A 17,932-nucleotide genomic window follows, 5' to 3' on the forward strand; every position below is an offset into this window, starting at 1 on the left:
CAACGATCGATTGCAATTTCTTGAAAGGCAAGTATCTGAACTTTTAAAAAAGGTCGATAGTTTGACAGTAAAAGGGAATAGTAGAAACATAACGAATTATATCCGCTCAAGAAGCAAGTCCCGGACAAGATCTTCCATATGCTGGTACCATTTCAAGTTTGGCAAGAAGGCTACAAAATGTCGGTCGCCCTGCTCCTCACGGTGTGCCTTAACAAATTTAAATGTAAGGTGCTTATACCTCGGAAGTTTTTGCTGATTCTGAAACTACAATGCTCGTAGAAATATCAAGAAACAAAAAAAAATCGCCGGAGGGATTTTAAAATAAATCGCGATTACTTAAATCTTAAGGTTTTCACGATTTTGCTTGGAAACCGCGAGTCCTATGTAAATGGGACTAAAGAAAATATTGTAGCTGTAAAAATTCTCCACAAGATTGATCTTAATGATATTTTCGTAGATTTTACCGTTTTCGAGATATAAAAGTTTAAATTGAGACAATGCAGGGACTGTATCGCCTCCTTATAAAACAATGACATTACTCCAATTTCCCAAATTAAACTTATATATCTTGAAAATGGTACAACCTAGGAAAAAAATCATCCAATCTTGTAGAGAATTTTCACAGCTTCAACATTTTTTTAGTCCCATTTCGATATACTTGCGGTTTTCAAGCAAAATCGTGAAGATTTAAGATAAAAACCTAAACATTTGAATTGAACCTCTATATCTCAAAAACGGTAAAACCTACGGAAATATCATAAAGACCAATCTTGTGTAGAATTTTCACAGCTACAACATTTTCTTTAGACTCAATTCGATACGACTTGCGGTTTCCAAGCAAAATCGTGAAAAGAACCAAAGAACCACTAAAAATGTGAACTTAAATCGCGATTTATTTTAAAACCCCTCCGGCGATTTTTTTAATTTAATTTAATATTAATTAAATGAAATAAGTCTTTAGAATTTACGTTTATAAATAAAAATTCATGAAAAGATTTTCCATTGCATTCTAGTTTGGATCTTTTATCTGTGATAAGAGTCCTAGCAATGGAAAAAATCCTTTCTGATGGAGCACTATCATTTCACCACTTTAAAATATCAAAGTAATCTTGTAAAGGCACTCTAGTATTTATACCCTACACCACCTTGTGGTAAGGGGTATTATGTCTTTGTGCATTAGTTTGTAACATGCAAAAGGAAACGAGATAGACCCATAGTTCCTTTTAGGGATATACATAGAATCACTTTCTGAGTCGATTTACGCATGTCCGTCTGTCCATGTATTTTTGTAAACAAAGTACAGGTCGCATTTATTGTCCGATTCGCATGAAAATTGGGGATGATAGTTTTTTTGGCCAAAGGACGAACGCTATTTATTTTGGTAAAAAGCGGTTCAGATTTGGATATAGCTATATATTCCCCCGATTTAAGGCATTTGGTGCACGAAACACGCTATATATGTCCGATTTCAATGAAATTTGGAATGTGCGGCGGAATTTAGTCTAGAAATAAGTGTGCCAAATTATATAGAATTCGGTTCAAATTTGGCTATAGCTCCTATATATATTCTCGGCCGATTTTAGGTATTTAATGCACGAAACGCGCTATATATGTCCGATTTCAATGAAATTTGGAATGTGCGACGGAATTTAGTCTAGAAATAAGTGTGCCGTATTATAAAGAAATCGGTTCAAATTTGGATATAGCTCCCATATATATTCTCGGCCGATTTTAGGTATTTGATGCACGAAACCCGTTATATAAAACTGATTTCAATAAAATTTGGAATGTTTGCCGGGATTTGGCCTAGAAATAAGTGTGCCAAATTATATCGAAATCGGTTCAGATTTGGATATAGCTCTCATATATATTTTAGGTAGATTTGAGGTATTTGATGCACGAAACACGCTACATATGTATGCCCGATTTTGATGAAATTTGGACTATGTGACGGAATTTGGTCTACAAATAAATGTGAAAAATTATATCGAAATCTGTTCTGATTTGGATTTATATTTGGTTTTATATTTGATTATTTCCCTTTCAATAAAGAATTCACTAGAATGAACTTCCTCGATTGGTTGTACATATTTTTTAAATAGTGAATATATTTGTGAAGTATTTGTATTAGTTGGTAAATTCCCACTATTGCTCTCATTTGAATAGTTAAGCAACAATGATTTGCATATGTTTATAACTTCAGTTTGTTCATTTAACTGAATTGAGTAAGCTGATTAGATGGGGGAAATAAAAATATTGCTAATTTATGAGATATTTGTATGTGGCTATCTACCAAAGAAGTAAAAATCTCTAATAATTTGGCTTTAAACTCGGTGATAAAACCAGGTTCATCATCATAGTCGGTGCTACACATTACTTTTAAATTATTAATGTGAGGATGAACTAAATGTAATGCAACATAAGAGCTACCATCAAGTTCGTTTTGAAGCATTCATAAATGGCTTCAAAATAGACATTAATTGGTCTAAACGGTACTCCTTTATAATATTGTATTATGCTGTCAGATTTGTTTCATTGAGAATTCTTTGAATTTCAGCAAAATTTGATTTTATTGAGAGGATAGTGGTATAAACCGTATTCCATCTTGTGGGTGTAAAGGTTTTCAATGATGAATCGACATCCACATTTAAACCCGATTTCTTAAAGTATTTTAACAGTTTTGATGACAGCCTTACAATTTCTTGAATATGCCATGAGTCTTTTATGCCCTTTTCAATGGTGTTGTGCAGCAAGTGATTCATGCAGTTTATATTTTCATGTTCTGACAAAGCTAATTTAATATCACTTCCTCTATCAGTAACCACAACAGAAGCATCATTTAGCGAACAGTTAAATGCACCCAGTAATGCTTTGTTTATATTTACGAAATCCACCCGATTTCAACTGACAATTCCATTACTTGAACTTCAAATTAAATCCAGTGGATTTCAGATGTTATTTCATTTGACCTATACGCATAGGAATTGACAGTTGAAATCTACTCGATTTCGTAAATGTAAACGTAATCTAACGGTTTTTGTTCAAGAAATATACACGACTGAAAATTTGTTGTTGGAATACTTTTCTTCGGCATATATATTATCATGATAAAATGATACAAGGTAGTCTTACGCTCACAACTCACAGGGTTGTATTTGCTTTGACGTCCCTTCGTAGTCAAAACTATTTTGACAAGCTTTGTATGTATATGTTAAAACATACATATGTCAGTTTTATTTACATTTCAAATCTGAAAGCAATTTAATTTCAAATTTTTAAATTTAAATTTTTCAGACCGATTCGATTCGATTTAGCCTTGTATGTCCGCCCGTCTGAAGGATAACTCTCGAACGGATCACCTAAAGTGGTCTAAATATAGGTCTCGTCATACTTTTTCAAAATAATCAATTTGGTGCGAACGGTAACTTACGACCGGATCAACAGATTTTGTCAAAAATTAATCCTCCCAAAATTTTTCCAGACATAGATTAAGGATTTCTCTTAAGGGCTGTTCGACAATAGGTTATAAATTCCTTGTGCTCCTGTTTGCAGTGATATGATGTATTTCATGATGAAGTCCATGCTTTCAGACATACATATTCCTTCAAGGCCTAAAAAATCCTATAGCGACCAACATAAATGACTGGTGCTCACAAAAATTTAAAGAGTGGCCGACATCCCTATAGACATTTGCCTTGTTAATGTCAAACATCCTATTCATATCGCTGTGATGCAGAATTAGTGTGAAGTATTGCAATCCAAGACATCACTGATGCGCAGTCACTGAAACGCAGAATACACACAAAATGGTCAACAGGTACAAAGTTTTTGCAACGGTGTGCATTTGAAAGTACTTTTACAAAGCATGTGCAACAACTGAAACGATGCAGTTTTATGACGTTACGGAAGTCGGCCAGTGACATACATTCGTCCAGCAAATATATGCTGTAAACAGATATGGCTGCAAAACTTAAGTTAGTTTTATATACATAGTCTTAAATATATAAAATCATACATTTTGCAGCATTAAAATATATAATATTCTAACAATGTTTATAAGATTTCAAAAGTGTGCATCTTCCTGGGAGGGGGTGGGTCTTGGATTGAGACGACGAACACGGCCGAAGTACCTGCGGATTTCTTCAGATTTAAAAATGCTATACAAATCGGTGTTAGCAATCTTCAGTTGAGGAAGGTTCTTCAATGTGGGTGGAACCTTTTTTTGCAAAAAAACCTTCATCCACGACGACCGCGTATGGTGCCTCGGCCAGCACGGCATCTTTGGTATTTGTTCACCTTTTGGATTTCAGTCCAGATCTTCAGTAGAGGCCACCACCATCAAGGTATGTGTTTCGGAACAACTCTAGTTGAGTAAAAACTCTCCGATTTTTCTTTTAAATTTTTCCCTAGGTAGTTATTGTTGCGCTGACCATGGGAATGTATAATTTTCTTGGGGGACAGATCCTGTTACCCGGTTATTGGACCCGAAAGTCCGGGTACAAAACCCGGTTTAGACCCGGCTCTACTAAACCGATTACGATTGGTATCATTGGAAAGCTTATGGAAATACCTATCCTAAAAGTGGTCATATGATGGGTTTATTTTCAGGTGGTCAGGTGATATAACCCAAAAACCGATTTTTGGACCCGCATTTTTCCATAAAATCCTCAAAAAGTCGAAAATGGGTCCATTATGGGTGCCCGCTAAATCTAAATGGTGCTGTATTTTGTAATACCTTCTATGGATCCAGAGATATGGCCCTTAGAATCTTGAGAACTCGGTTCTGTAGGGCTCATTTCTTTACATTATAGGTGTCTATGGAAAAAGTTAATGTTCTAAATTGAACAAAATTGTCTTTTAAATTATATTTCTTCTCTAAATAGCCGTCCGGGGATTTAAGACTTTCTCCTATGGACAGGTGCAAATCTCGAAAACGGAAACAAAATGTTTTTTTAAATTAAATTTTTTCTATAAATAAAAAATTTCACAAAAATCGGAGAGTTTTTACTAAACTAGGGTTAAGCCTGTGTTTTCAAAACCAACTGATCAGAGCACGACGAGTTTGTCGAGATTCCCTAGAGGGTTGGTGACCTATAACAAGGAACACACATTAAATCAATTCATCATCACCCCAACCCATTTACTTACCGACTTGTTGTCTGTTGCCGAAACGCTTTTGGTATCAGGATAATCCACCAATTGATTGACGACATCACGGCTGGGCAAATGTTGTTTTGTTTGTTAATTGTTTTCCGAGTGTGCCCTGAGGACCGTGATACAGAAAAACATTGTTTTTAGGGATTTTTCACAGAAATTCTTTTTGCACGCTGCTTACCATCTTTTTTGACAATTTTGCAACAATTATTGCATACTGCAGCCCGAATTACATTAACCAAAAGAAGCGCCAGAAAAACTTAATATGCATTCTCCTGAAATTGTGCCAATGATTGTCGTATCGTCACTTAATTGAAATTTATTTGTTCCAAGAAAAATTATATAAAATAATGAAATGTAAACAAACAATAGTATGTTGTTATTGTTGTCATTGACATACAATAACAACAACAACTTTCATTTCGTTTTGAATACATGGTTGTATTTGGCAGCTCAAGGACGGTTTTTTCAAATGAGATTACCTTCTTATTCTGCCATGATATATTATTTGATCTATCTATATTTCCGAAATTATCTCTCTTTTAGTTTTATGTCATTCATATATAATTTAGCTGTATTCGGAGATCCCTTCATAGACTTCACTCCTAGAAGCTTGCTCTTGTAACATCCATCCAACAAATTTGAAAAATTTGCCGTCCTCATATCACACGTGAGAGCATATCCAATTTTTTGTATGGTCGTATATCTTCCACAACCAAATTGGTCAATACTTCTGTGCATGCCTTTTTTATCTCTTGATTTGGCTCAATTATTTCATTCTTGATATAGGAATAGCACTTGTGTTTATTTAGATTTTAGAGACCGCTTTTTGTTATATTTGTAAACATTTGTGCACGTTTTACATGCAACAAAATGTAGGCCGTAATAATTTGAACACGTCTGTTCCTTTTAACCAATATTCCAAAACTGAATATTTATTTATTTTCATTTGACATATTTTAGAATGTATACATTGAAACAAATTATAGTAGGCTAACTCATATATAATAATATTCAAAGTAGTTTATATAAGACTGGGTAACAGACGAATAGAAATAACATGTTCAAATAAGATATAAATAGGAATAACAAGTAAGGTATATATTGTACAAATTACTACAATTCGGCCATTCTGACCGAGAGAGCTCCTGATCTCTCATTGGCTATCACTTCACACGACTACTAGACCAAGGGCGAATATTTGAGAACGTCCACCCACCTTTTCGAAATAACTGAAAACCGTCAGCATCTTGAACCAAATAACGATCATTATCTAATATTTTTGTTACTTTATATGGACCTCTATATTCATGTATGCGTTTTTTCGATACACCTCCAGAATTCTCGAAATTTTTTACCGTTACATAATCTCCGATCTGATAAGTTCTTGGTTCTTTTCGTGTTATGTTGAAGTAATTTTCATGATTGCATTGAAGGACTTCCTGTTTTTTCTTTGTTTCTTTTCTTCTTAATTCGCGGTTTACACTTAAATCCGCTTTCGAAATTTCATTTTTCTGTAGCTGATCACATATACTTTTCTGCTTTCTTTGTCTATTCTGGCAAATTATTAAATTGTCTTCAAAAGTGTTCGAACCCAAGGCTGGTACACCGTTACTCAAACTTTGTGTGTTTACATTTTGGTTTCTTTTCCCGGAACTATGCACAAAACAATTTTCCCTGTCACTAACTTCAAGACATTTAGCAATTTTAGGTTCGCTGTCAACTGCCATAATTGATTGCACAAACATGTCCCTATTTTCATCATTTGATCTCTCTTCTACTAGTTGAGCTTCACTTTTCTGATGAGGACGGGTTGCCTCACATTGTTCAAAACTTTCACATCTATAACATGTTCCAAAAGCATTCTTCGGCTTCTCACAATCTGTTGCCATATGGCCCAGTGTATTACAATTGAAACATTTAATGTTATTGTCTTGATTTCTTTGGAATACTCCTCTCGTATACATCGATTCCGGTTTCTCCAAATTTATTCTTGAAAAGGCTTGCAACAGTTGGGATTTGTTCTTATAACATTGTAGGCTTGCCTGTATTTTGAGGTGCTTGTCGGGAATACCGTCTATGATACAATCAATCAGTTCATCATCTGCGATATCAACATTGTTAGCCAGTAATATTTTGTCATCATAATAATCTATAAATGATTCTTCATATTGCCATGTTCTGGCTTCAAACTTACGACGCAACGAAAGTTTGTTTACCTTCACGGAAAAAACATCTTTAATTTCATATAACAAAACATCGACATCTTGCGTAACAAAATTCGGTTTGTTGTGTAACCACTTCTGGACCTTTCCTTTTAGTTTGCCCAACAATAGAGCCTTTGCGGTCTTCTCATTCACATGATAAACTTCGAGTATTCCCCGGAATTGGCTTACCCATACATCAGATTGTACACCGCCATCATAATCAGGAATAATATCCTTAATGATTCCAATCATCGAATCGATTTTCTCACCATCTTGGTTGGTCCTTCCAAATTGTTTCAAGCCAAAATCTTTTTGTCCAGAACCTTCAAAATTAGCGCTTATTTTTTCATATTCCATCACTTTTTTCATAAACTCATTCTAACGATTCAGAAGTTCGTTTTCTCGCTTCAAAAGTTGCAGTTCTTTCTTCATTATATTAAATCTTGAATCTTCATTTCTCTCTTCAGCCATTGACCCATTCTGATGTACTTCCTCAATTCTTTCTAACTTCCTTTCACTATGAATTTCATTCTCTTCTTCCTTTCCACAATCCTCAGCAAAATCATTACGTTCATCTTCACAAGCATTCTCCGCTTCATCCGTCACATTCCTTACCAATTCGGGACAATTGCCTCTTTCGACAGCAGGAACTTCGTTCAGCCTTAGTAAAAGCATACTTTTTGTGCCTGAAGATGGTAAACCGAGCTGTTGTAACCACATACGTAATTGTGGAACGGTATAATCCTTTCCAATAATATTCTCCATTGAATAAGCATACAAAATTGTTTGAAAGAAAAAAAAAATCGTTCCCACTTCTGAAAATTGTAGGCCGTAATAATTTGAACACGTCTGTTCCTTTTAACCAATATTCCAAAACTGAATATTTATTTATTTTCATTTGACATATTTTAGAATGTATACATTGAAACAAATTATAGTAGGCTAACTCATATATAATAATATTCAAAGTAGTTTATCCCAGATATGCCCAGCGTCCTATATATAGGACACACAAAATTCTTGAAAATTTGATATGTTATGTTTATCAAAGTACCGTTTATGTTGGTGATATACTCAGTACACATCTGTAGCCCTTGGCATATTATGTGATTCCATTATTTTGAGCTACTATTTTTGAGTTTTGAGGTCTAGTTCATCGAAGTTGCCACCGATCGCTTAGTTTTTACAATAATTTGCGTTATGACCGATTAATTATTGGGTAATTTTATAACGAAAACATACACGATGTGGAGCCTACTACGAAAAAACGTTAACTAGATGCCGAAAAGGTGACTTTGGACTATATGTCAAATGTTTTGTGTCCCATAACTCCCAGTTATATGATAAAACCCTGTGTCCAAAAGTGGTCTCAAAAACCACTTTTTTAAAAAAAATTTTAAAAAACACATAAACATACTGTTATTATTTCACATTTGCTTCTAAAATAATATAAAAATACTTTTAAAATGATCACGATCAAGCAATGGGCATATCTGGGTTATATAAGACTGGGTAACAGACGAATAGAAATAACAAGTTCAAATAAGATATAAATAGGAATAACAAGTAAGGTATATATTGTACAAATTACTACAAAAATTTATTATTTCTACATCATTTTCATCTTTTATTGTTCCAAAACAGTCCAATATTTTGCTCCGTCCTCTTTTTTCACTAATTTTATATAAACCAGATTTAATGTTCTCCTTTATATCGAAATTATTAATTTTTAAAATATTTTTCTTTTTGATTCACAATTTACACAATTTTATTTAATAACCAAAACAACAATTTTAATATTCATAACGTATGTTTGATAAAAACGCCAAAAGGTATGCTATGATTGTTATGTGAAAAATACAACTGTTTCAATCTTAAGCTTTCGAATGTTTTGTATTTAATTATAGTTTCTGGCATTTGACATTAGATGGCGCAGGGTTTTCATTTCGCAATAAAATAAATCGTTTGAAAATGTAAAAATAAGCAACAAAAGGAATATAACAACAAAAAGGTAACAAAAGGAATATTACAAAAACACTACTAGAGCGATAATAGACCATTTCTGAGAGAAAGGCTGCTTCTATAGACCCTTTCGGAAAGAAATGGATCTTCTGTAGATCCTTTCGGAAAGAAATGGAGCTTCCGTAGATTCTTTGGAAAAAAGTAGAGGTTCTGTAGATCATTGCGGAAAGAAATGGAGCTTCTATTTACGCTTTCTGAAAGAAATAGAGCTTCTATAGAACCTTTCGGAAATAAATTGAGCTTCTATAGACCCTTTCGGAAAGAAATGGAGCTTCCGAAGACTCTTTGGAATAAAGTAGAGCTTCTGTAGATCCTGAAGGAATGTTTGTTTCTATTGACACTTTCTGAAAAAAATGTGTTCTTCTATTGGCTTTCTGAAAGAAAGGGTGCTTCTATTGACCCTTTTTGAAAGGAAGGGTGTTTTCTTTTTTTCTATTGACCTTTTTTGTAGATAAGGTGTTTCTATTAACTCTTTCTCAAAAATAAGGTGCTTATATTCAACCTTTCTCAAGAATAAGCTGCTTCTATTGACCCTTTTCTGTAGATAGGGTGCTTATATTGGCCCTTTTTGAAAGAAAGGGTGCTTCAATTGAGGCTTTCTCAAATATAGGGTGCTTCTATTGACCCTTTTTCTCAAAGGCCCCTTCTCAAAGATAGGGTGCTTCTATAGACACTTTTTGAAAGAAGGGGTGCTTTTATTGAGCCTTTCTGAAATAAAGGGTGCATCTAATGAGCCTTTCTGAAATAAAGGGTGCATCTAATGAGCCTTTCTGAAATAAAGGGTGCTTCTATTGACATTTCTGAAAGGAAGTGTTCTTCCATTGACCCTTTCTGAAAGAAAGGGTGTTTCTTTTGACACTTTCTTAAAGATAGGTGCTTCTGAAGACACTTTCTCAAAGATAGGTGCTTCTGAAGACACTTTCTCAAAGATAGGTGCTTCTGTAGACCCTTTCTGAAGGAAAGGATGATTCTTTCTGAAGGAAAGGATGATTCTATTGACCCTTTCTAAAGGAAAGGATGATACTATTGACCCTTTCTGAAATTAAGGGTGCTTCTATTGACCCTTTTGAAAGAAAGGGTGTTTCTATTGACCCTTTCTGAAAGACAGGTGCTTCTACTGACAATTTCTGAAAGAAAGGGCGCTTCTGTAGACCCTTTCTAAAGGAAAGGATGATTCTATTGACCTTTTCTGAAATTAAGGGTGCTTCTATTGACCCTTTATGAAAGGAAGGGTGTTTCTATTGACCTTTTCTGAAAGACAGGGTATTTCTATTGACAATTTCTGAAACACAGGGTGCTTCTATTGACAATTTCTGAAAGAAAGGGTGCTTCTATTGACAATTTCTGAAAGAAAGGGTGCTTATATTGACCCTTTCTGAAAGGAAGGGTGTTTTTATTGACCCTTTCTATTGACCCCTTCTCAAAGATAAAGTGCTTCTGTAGACTCTTTCTAAAATAAAGGGTGCTTCTATTGACTCTTTCTGAAAGAAAGGGTGCTTATATTGACCCTTTCTGAAAGGAAGGGTGTTTCTATTGACCCTTTCTGAAAGACAGAGTACTTCTATTGACAATTTCTGAAACACAGGGTGCTTCTATTGACAATTTCTGAAAGAAAGGGTGCTTCTATTGACCCCTTCCCAAAGATAAGGTGCTTCTGTAGACCCTTTCTAAAATAAAGGGTGCTTCTATTGACTCTTTCTGAAAGAAAGGGTGCTTATATTGACCCTTTCTGAAAGGAAGGGTGTTTTTATTGACCCTTTCTATTGACCCCTTCTCAAAGATAAAGTGCTTCTGTAGACTCTTTCTAAAATAAAGGGTGCTTCTATTGACTCTTTCTGAAAGAAAGGGTGCTTCCACTGACCCTTTCTGAAAGAAAGAGTGCTTCTATTGACCCTTTCTCAAAGAAAGGGTGCTTCTATTGACCCTTTCTCAAAGAAAGGGTGCTTCTATTGACCCTTTCTCAAAGATAGGGTGCTTCTATAGACCCTTTGTTAATGATAAGGTGCTTCTATTGACCCTTTGTGTGTTTTTCAAAATTTGTGTTAATTAAATTTAAAACATTTAACACTTGTCCTAATAAGTTTTTCTTTATCGGCTTATAGATTATTAGCCTTCTAATTAAAGTAACAATAAATAATTGTAGTCTCGTGGTTTTATGGCTGATTAAATAGTTATTTTTGTTGGTGTTGGTGTAGAGAAAGACGGTAAAGAATAGACCAAGTTATTACCCACACCTTACTCACATGTTGCCGATTGGCAAATGTAAGACGCCATATAATAAACAATTAATAAAATGAAAATAAAAAATATTATTATTTAAAAATACTTCAGAGTCGAGACATTTGTCATTCCACTTCAAAACTGACAATAAACTATGGATGGTACTTTCCAAAGTGGAGAGAAAGAAAGAATGATTAAAATGAATTAATCAAATAAATTTCAGAATTAGTCACAAAATGTTCAGTGTGAGTTATGGTAAAAAAAAAACCAAAAAACTATCAACTCATGAGAATGTCATCCGTCATTTTTTGGCGGTAACTGATTTGTCAAAGTTATAAAAAACCCATTTGTGATTAGCAAAAAAGCTAAGAGAGAGGTGACTTTCCTCCATAACTTTTTCAATTAAGAAAATTTATACAATTTTTACAATTTTTGATAAGAAAAGTAAAATGAAGTAAATGCCTTCCTTCCAACATTCTGACACTGACATTGACAGTGATTTTTCCCAATATGTTTTTGGTGGTCAATAGATTGCCATTTAAACTCGTAAAGGTTTACTACAAAAGTCAGCATGGTCTTGGTCATGGCTTGTTATCAGTCAACAATGGTTTGACTTTTCAACATTTAGCTTTTTTTCATTATTTTGCTAATCTTTTTGGTAGTTACTTTATTTTGTTTCTAGTTGTTTAGTGCATTATTCCATTCCATAATAAAGCTGCCTAAATTTATTGTTTAGTGTTTATTTTTGTATTTATTGGCCAAAATGTTGTGTTTCTTTCCAAAGCGAAAAAAATTTAAGGTTGATGTTGGTTGCTGTTGTTCTCTGGAGGTCAAATGTGCTACAAGTTGTCTAAACAGTTTTTTTGATTGATTATCATTGGACCGCACAACAATAAAAAATTGCGGTTTCTTGGAGAGGTGTGGCAAATTTTTTTGTCTCGCTTTTGTTCTAGCAAATTTTCTGTTTTCAAGTTTTAATTTAAATAAAATGAATTTGGATTTTTTGCTTTGGAATTAAAGTGTGAAGCGTAATATTTTTTCGGGTATTTTTATTAGTTTTTTGCAACAAAGCAAAAGTTCAAACATTTTTTTGATTATGTGCAGTTGAAGGGCTCTATCAAGTGTCTATAGCAGCAGCTTTCTTTTAGAAAAGGTTTAAATAGAGGTCTGAATAAAGATGTCCATAGGAAATTTTTCTATTCAGCCTGGCTGAATAGTAGATTTCCATATAGAAAATTTGCTATTCAGCCTGGCTGAATAGGATATTTCCTTATAGGAAATTTGCTATTCAGCGTGGCTGAATACGATATTTCCAATAGTAGCACCCTTTCTCTCAGAAACTATTAACTACTATTAACTCTTTATGAGAGAAAGGGTGCTACTATTGACTCTTTCTGAGAGAAAATGTGATACTATTGACTCTTTCTGAAAGAAAGGGTGCTACTATTGACTCTTTCTGAGAGAAGGGGTGCTACTATTAACTCTTTATGAGAGAAAGGGTGCTACTATTGACTCTTTCTGAGAGAAAATGTGATACTATTGACTCTTTCTGAGAGAAAGGGTGCTAATATTGACTCTTTCTGAGAGAAAGGGAGGTACTATTGGCTCTCTCTGAGAGAAAGGGTGCTACTATTGACATTTTCTGAGAGAAAAGGTGCTACTATTGACTCTTTCTGAGATAAAGGGAGCTACTACTGTCTCTTTCTGAGACAAAGGGTGCTACTATTGACTCTTTCCTAGAGAAATGGTGCAACTATTGACTCTTTCTGAGACAAAAGGTGATGCTATTGACTCTTTCTGAGAGAAAGGGTGCTACTATTGACTCTTTCTGAGAGAAACGGTGCTGCTATTGACTCTTTCTGTGAGAAAACGTGCTACTATTGGCTCTTTCTGAGAGAAAGGATGCTACTATTGACTCTTTCTGAGGGAAAGGGTTCGTCTAATGACTCTTTCTGAGAGAAAGGGTGCTGCTATTGACTCTTTCTGAGAAAAATGGTGCTGCTATTTACTCTTCCTGAGTGAAAGGGTGCTGCTGTTGACGCTTTTTGAGAGAAAGGGTGCTACTTTCTACTCTTTCTGAAAGAAAGGGTGCTACTATTGACTCTTTCTGAAAGAAAGGGTGCTACTATTGACTCTTTCTGAAAGTAAGGGTGCTAACATTGACTCATTCTGAGAGAAAGGGAGGTACTATTGACTCTTTCTGAGAGAAAGGGAGGTACTATTGACTCTTTCTGAGAGAAAGGGTGCTACTATTGACTCTTTCTGAGAGAAAATGTGATACTTTTGACTCTTTCTGAGAGTAAGGGTGCTAACATTGACTCTTTCTGAGAGAAAGGGAGGTACTATTGACTCTTTCTGAGAGAAAGGGTGCTACTATTGACATTTTCTGAGAGAAAAGGGGCTAGTATTGACTCTTCCTGAGATAAAGGGTGCTACTATAGACTCTTTCTGAGAGATAGGGTGCTACTGTTGACTCTTTCTGACAGAAAGGGAGGTTATATCGACTCTTTCTAAAAGAAAGGGTGCTACTATTGACACTTTCTGAGAGGAAATGTGCTACTATTGACTCTTTCTGAGTGAAAGGGTGCTGCTATTGACTCTTTCTGTGAGAAGTGGTGCTACTATTGACTCTTTCTGAGAGAAAGGGAGGTACTATTGACTCTTTCTGAGAGAAAGGGTGCTACTATTGGCTCTTTCTGAAAGAAAGGGTGCTACTATTGACTCATTCTGAGAGAAGGGGTGATACTATTGGCTCTTTCTGAGAGAAAGGGTGCTGCTATTGACTCTTTCTGAGAAAAATGGTGCTACTATTGGCTCTTTCTAAGAAAAAGGGTGCTATTATTGACTCATTCTGAGAGAAGGGGTGATACTATTGGCTCTTTCTGAGAGAAAAGTTGCTACTATTGAATCTTTCTGAAAGAAAGGGTGCTGCTATTGACTCTTTCTGAGAAAAATGGTGCTGCTATTGACTCTGCTTGAGAAAAATGGTGCTGCTATTGACTCTTCCTGAGTGAAAGGGTGCTGCTGTTGACTCTTTCTGAGAAAAATGGTGCTGCTATTTACTCTTCCTGAGTGAAAGGGTGCTGCTGTTGACGCTTTTTGAGAGAAAGGGTGCTGCTTTTGACTCTTTCTGAAAGAAAGGGTGCTACTATTGAATCTTTCTGAGAGAAAATGTGATACTTTATACTCTTTCTGAGAGTAAGGGTGCTAACATTGACTCTTTCTGGGAGAAAGGGAGGTACTATTGACTCTTTGTGAGAGAAAGGGAGGTACTATTGACTCTTTCTGAGAGAAAGGGTGCTACTATTGACATTCTCTAAGAGAAAAGGGGCTAGTATTGACTCTTTCTGAGAGAAAGGGTGCTACTATTGACTCTTTCTGAGAGATAGGGTGCTACTGTTGACTCTTTCTGACAGAAAGGGAGGTTACATCGACTCTTTCTAAAAGAAAGGGTGCTACTATTGACACTTTCTGAGAGGAAATGTGCTACTATTGACTCTTTCTGAGTGAAAGGGTGCTGCTATTGACTCTTTCTGTGAAAAGTGGTGCTACTATTGACTCTTTCTGAGAGAAAGGGAGGTACTATTGACTCTTTCTGAGAGAAAGGGTGCTACTATTGACTCATTCTGAGAGAAGGGGTGATACTATTGGCTCTTTCTGAGAGAAAAGTTGCTACTATTGACTCTTTCTGAAAGAAAGGCTGCTACTATTGGCTCTTTCTAAGAAAAAGGATGCTACTATTGACTCTTTCTGAGAGAAAGTGTGCTACTATTGACTCATTCTGAGAGAAGGTGTGATACTATTGGCTCTTTCTGAGAGAAAGGGAGGTACTATTGACTCTTTCTGAGAGAAAGGGTGCTACTATTGACATTTTCTGAGAGAAAGGGAGGTACTATTGACTCGTTTTAAGAGAAAGGGTGCTGCTTTTGACTCTTTCTGAAAGAAAGGGTGCTACTATTGAATCTTTCTGAGAGAAAATGTGATACTTTTGACTCTTTCTGAGAGTAAGGGTGCTAACATTGACTCTTTCTGAGAGAAAGGGAGGTACTATTGACTCTTTCTGAGAGAAAGGGTGCTACTATTGACATTTTCTGAGAGAAAAGGGGCTAGTATTTACTCTTCCTGAGATAAAGGGTGCTACTATAGACTCTTTCTGAGAGATAGGGTGCTACTGTTGACTCTTTCTGACAGAAAGGGAGGTTATATCGACTCTTTCTAAAAGAAAGGGTGCTACTATTGACACTTTCTGAGAGGAAATGTGCTACTATTGACTCTTTCTGAGTGAAAGGGTGCTGCTATTGACTCTTTCTGTGAAAAGTGGTGCTACTATTGACTCTTTCTGAGAGAAAGGGTGCTACTATTGACTCATTCTGAGAGAAGGGGTGATACTATTGGCTCTTTCTGAGAGAAAAGTTGCTACTATTGACTCTTTCTGAAAGAAAGGCTGCTACTATTGACTCTTTCTAAGAAAAAGGATGCTACTATTGACTCTTTCTGAGAGAAAGTGTGCTACTATTGACTCATTCTGAGAGAAGGTGTGATACTATTGGCTCTTTCTGAGAGAAAGGGTGCTACTATTGACTCTTTCTGAGTGAAGGGGTGCTGCTATTGACTCTTTCTGAGAGAAAGGGTGCTACTATTGACTCTTTCTGAGAGAAAGTCTGCTACTATTGATTCTTTCTGAGAGAAAGGATGCTACTGTTGGCTCTTTCTGAGAAAAAGGTGCTGCTATTGACTATTTCTGAGTGAAGGGGTGCTACTATTGAGAGAAAATGTGATACTATTGTCCGTTTCTGAGAGAAAGGGGACTACTATTGACTCTTTCTGAGAGAAGGGGTGCTACTATTGACTCTTTCTGAGAGAAAGGGTGCTACTATTGACTCTTTCTGAGAGAAAGGGTGCTACTATTGACCTTTTTTGAGAGAAAGGGTGCTACTATTGACTCTTTCTGAGAGAAAGGGAGGTACTATCGACTCTTTCTAAAAGTAAAGGTGCTACTATTGACTCTTTCTGAGAGAAAGGGAGGTACTATCGACTCTTTCTAAAAGTAAAGATGCTACTATTGACTCTTTCTGAGAGGAAAGGTGCTACTATTGATTCTTTCTGCGAGAAGGCTCTTTCTGAGAGAAAGGGTGCTACTATTGACTCTTTCTGAGAGAAAATGTATTACTACTGACTCTTTCTGCGAGAAGGGGTGCTACTATTGATTATCTCTGATAGAAAAGGTGCTCCTTTTGACTCTTTCTGAAAGAAGGGGTGCTATTATTGACTCTTTCTGAGAGAAAGGATGCTTCTTTTTGCACTTTACGGGAGAAAGGGTGCTACTATTGAATCTTTCTGAGAGAAAGGGTACCACTATTGACTCTTTCTGAGAGAAAGGGTACTACTATTGACTCTTTCTAAGAGAAAGTGTGCTACTATTGACTCTTTCTGAGAGAAAGGGTGCTACTATTGACTCTTTCTGAGAGAAGGGGTGCTGCTATTGACTCGTTTTAAGAGAAAGGGTGCTGCTATTGACTCTTTCTGAGAGAAAGGGTGCTACTATTGACCCTTTCTGAGAGAAAGGGTGCTGCTATTGACTCTTTCTGAGAGAAAGGGTGCTGCTATTGAATCTTTCTGAGAGAAAGGGTACCACTATTGACTCTTTCTGAGAGAAAGGGTACTACTATTGACTCTTTCTAAGAGAAAGTGTGCTACTATTGACTCTTTCTGAGAGAAAGGGTGCTACTATTGACTCTTTCTGAGAGAAGGGATGCTGCTATTGACTCGTTTTAAGAGAAAGGGTGCTGTTATTGACTCTTTCTGAGAGAAAGATTACTACTATTGACTTTTTCTGAGAGAAAAGGTGCTACTATTGACCCTTTCTGAGAGAAAGGGTGCTGCTATTAACTCTTTTTGAAAGAAAGGGTGCTACTATTGACTCTTTCTGAGGGAAAGGGTACTACTATTGACTCTTTCTAAGAGAAAGTGTGCTAGTATTGACTTTTTCTGAGAAAAAGGGTGCTACTATTGACTCTTTTTGCGAGAAGGGGTGCTGCTATTGACTCGTTTTAAGAGAAAGGGTGCTGCTTTTGACTCTTTCTGAGAGAAAGGGTGCTACTATTGACTTTTTCTGAGAGAAAGGGTGCTACTATTGATTTTTTTGCGAGAAGGGGTGCTGCTATTGACTCGTTTTAAGAGAAAGGGTGCTGCTATTGACTCGTTTTATGAGAAAGAGTGCTGCTATTGACTCTTTCTGAGAGAAAGATTACTACTATTGACTTTTTCTGAGAGAAGGGGTGCTACTATTGACTCTTTGTGAGAGAAAGGGTGCTGCTATTGACTCGTTT

General features: G+C 35.8%; 1 long non-coding RNA gene across 1 annotated transcript; it reads right to left on the reverse strand.

Annotated features, from left to right (window-relative positions):
• Nucleotides 1-4,077: 4,077 nt before the first annotated feature.
• On the reverse strand, nt 4,078-5,509 carry LOC141406700 (uncharacterized). Its single transcript, XR_012413477.1, has 3 exons — nt 5,336-5,509; nt 5,149-5,263; nt 4,078-5,091 (listed from the first exon to the last, which is right to left on the reverse strand). It is a non-coding gene; the product is annotated as an uncharacterized lncRNA (long non-coding RNA).
• Between the last annotated feature and the right edge of the window lie 12,423 nt (nt 5,510-17,932).

This window comes from Musca autumnalis, unplaced genomic scaffold (genome assembly GCF_047663935.1).
Source record: "Musca autumnalis isolate F117 unplaced genomic scaffold, ASM4766393v1 scaffold_5, whole genome shotgun sequence".
Classification (NCBI taxonomy): Eukaryota; Metazoa; Arthropoda; class Insecta; order Diptera; family Muscidae; genus Musca; species Musca autumnalis.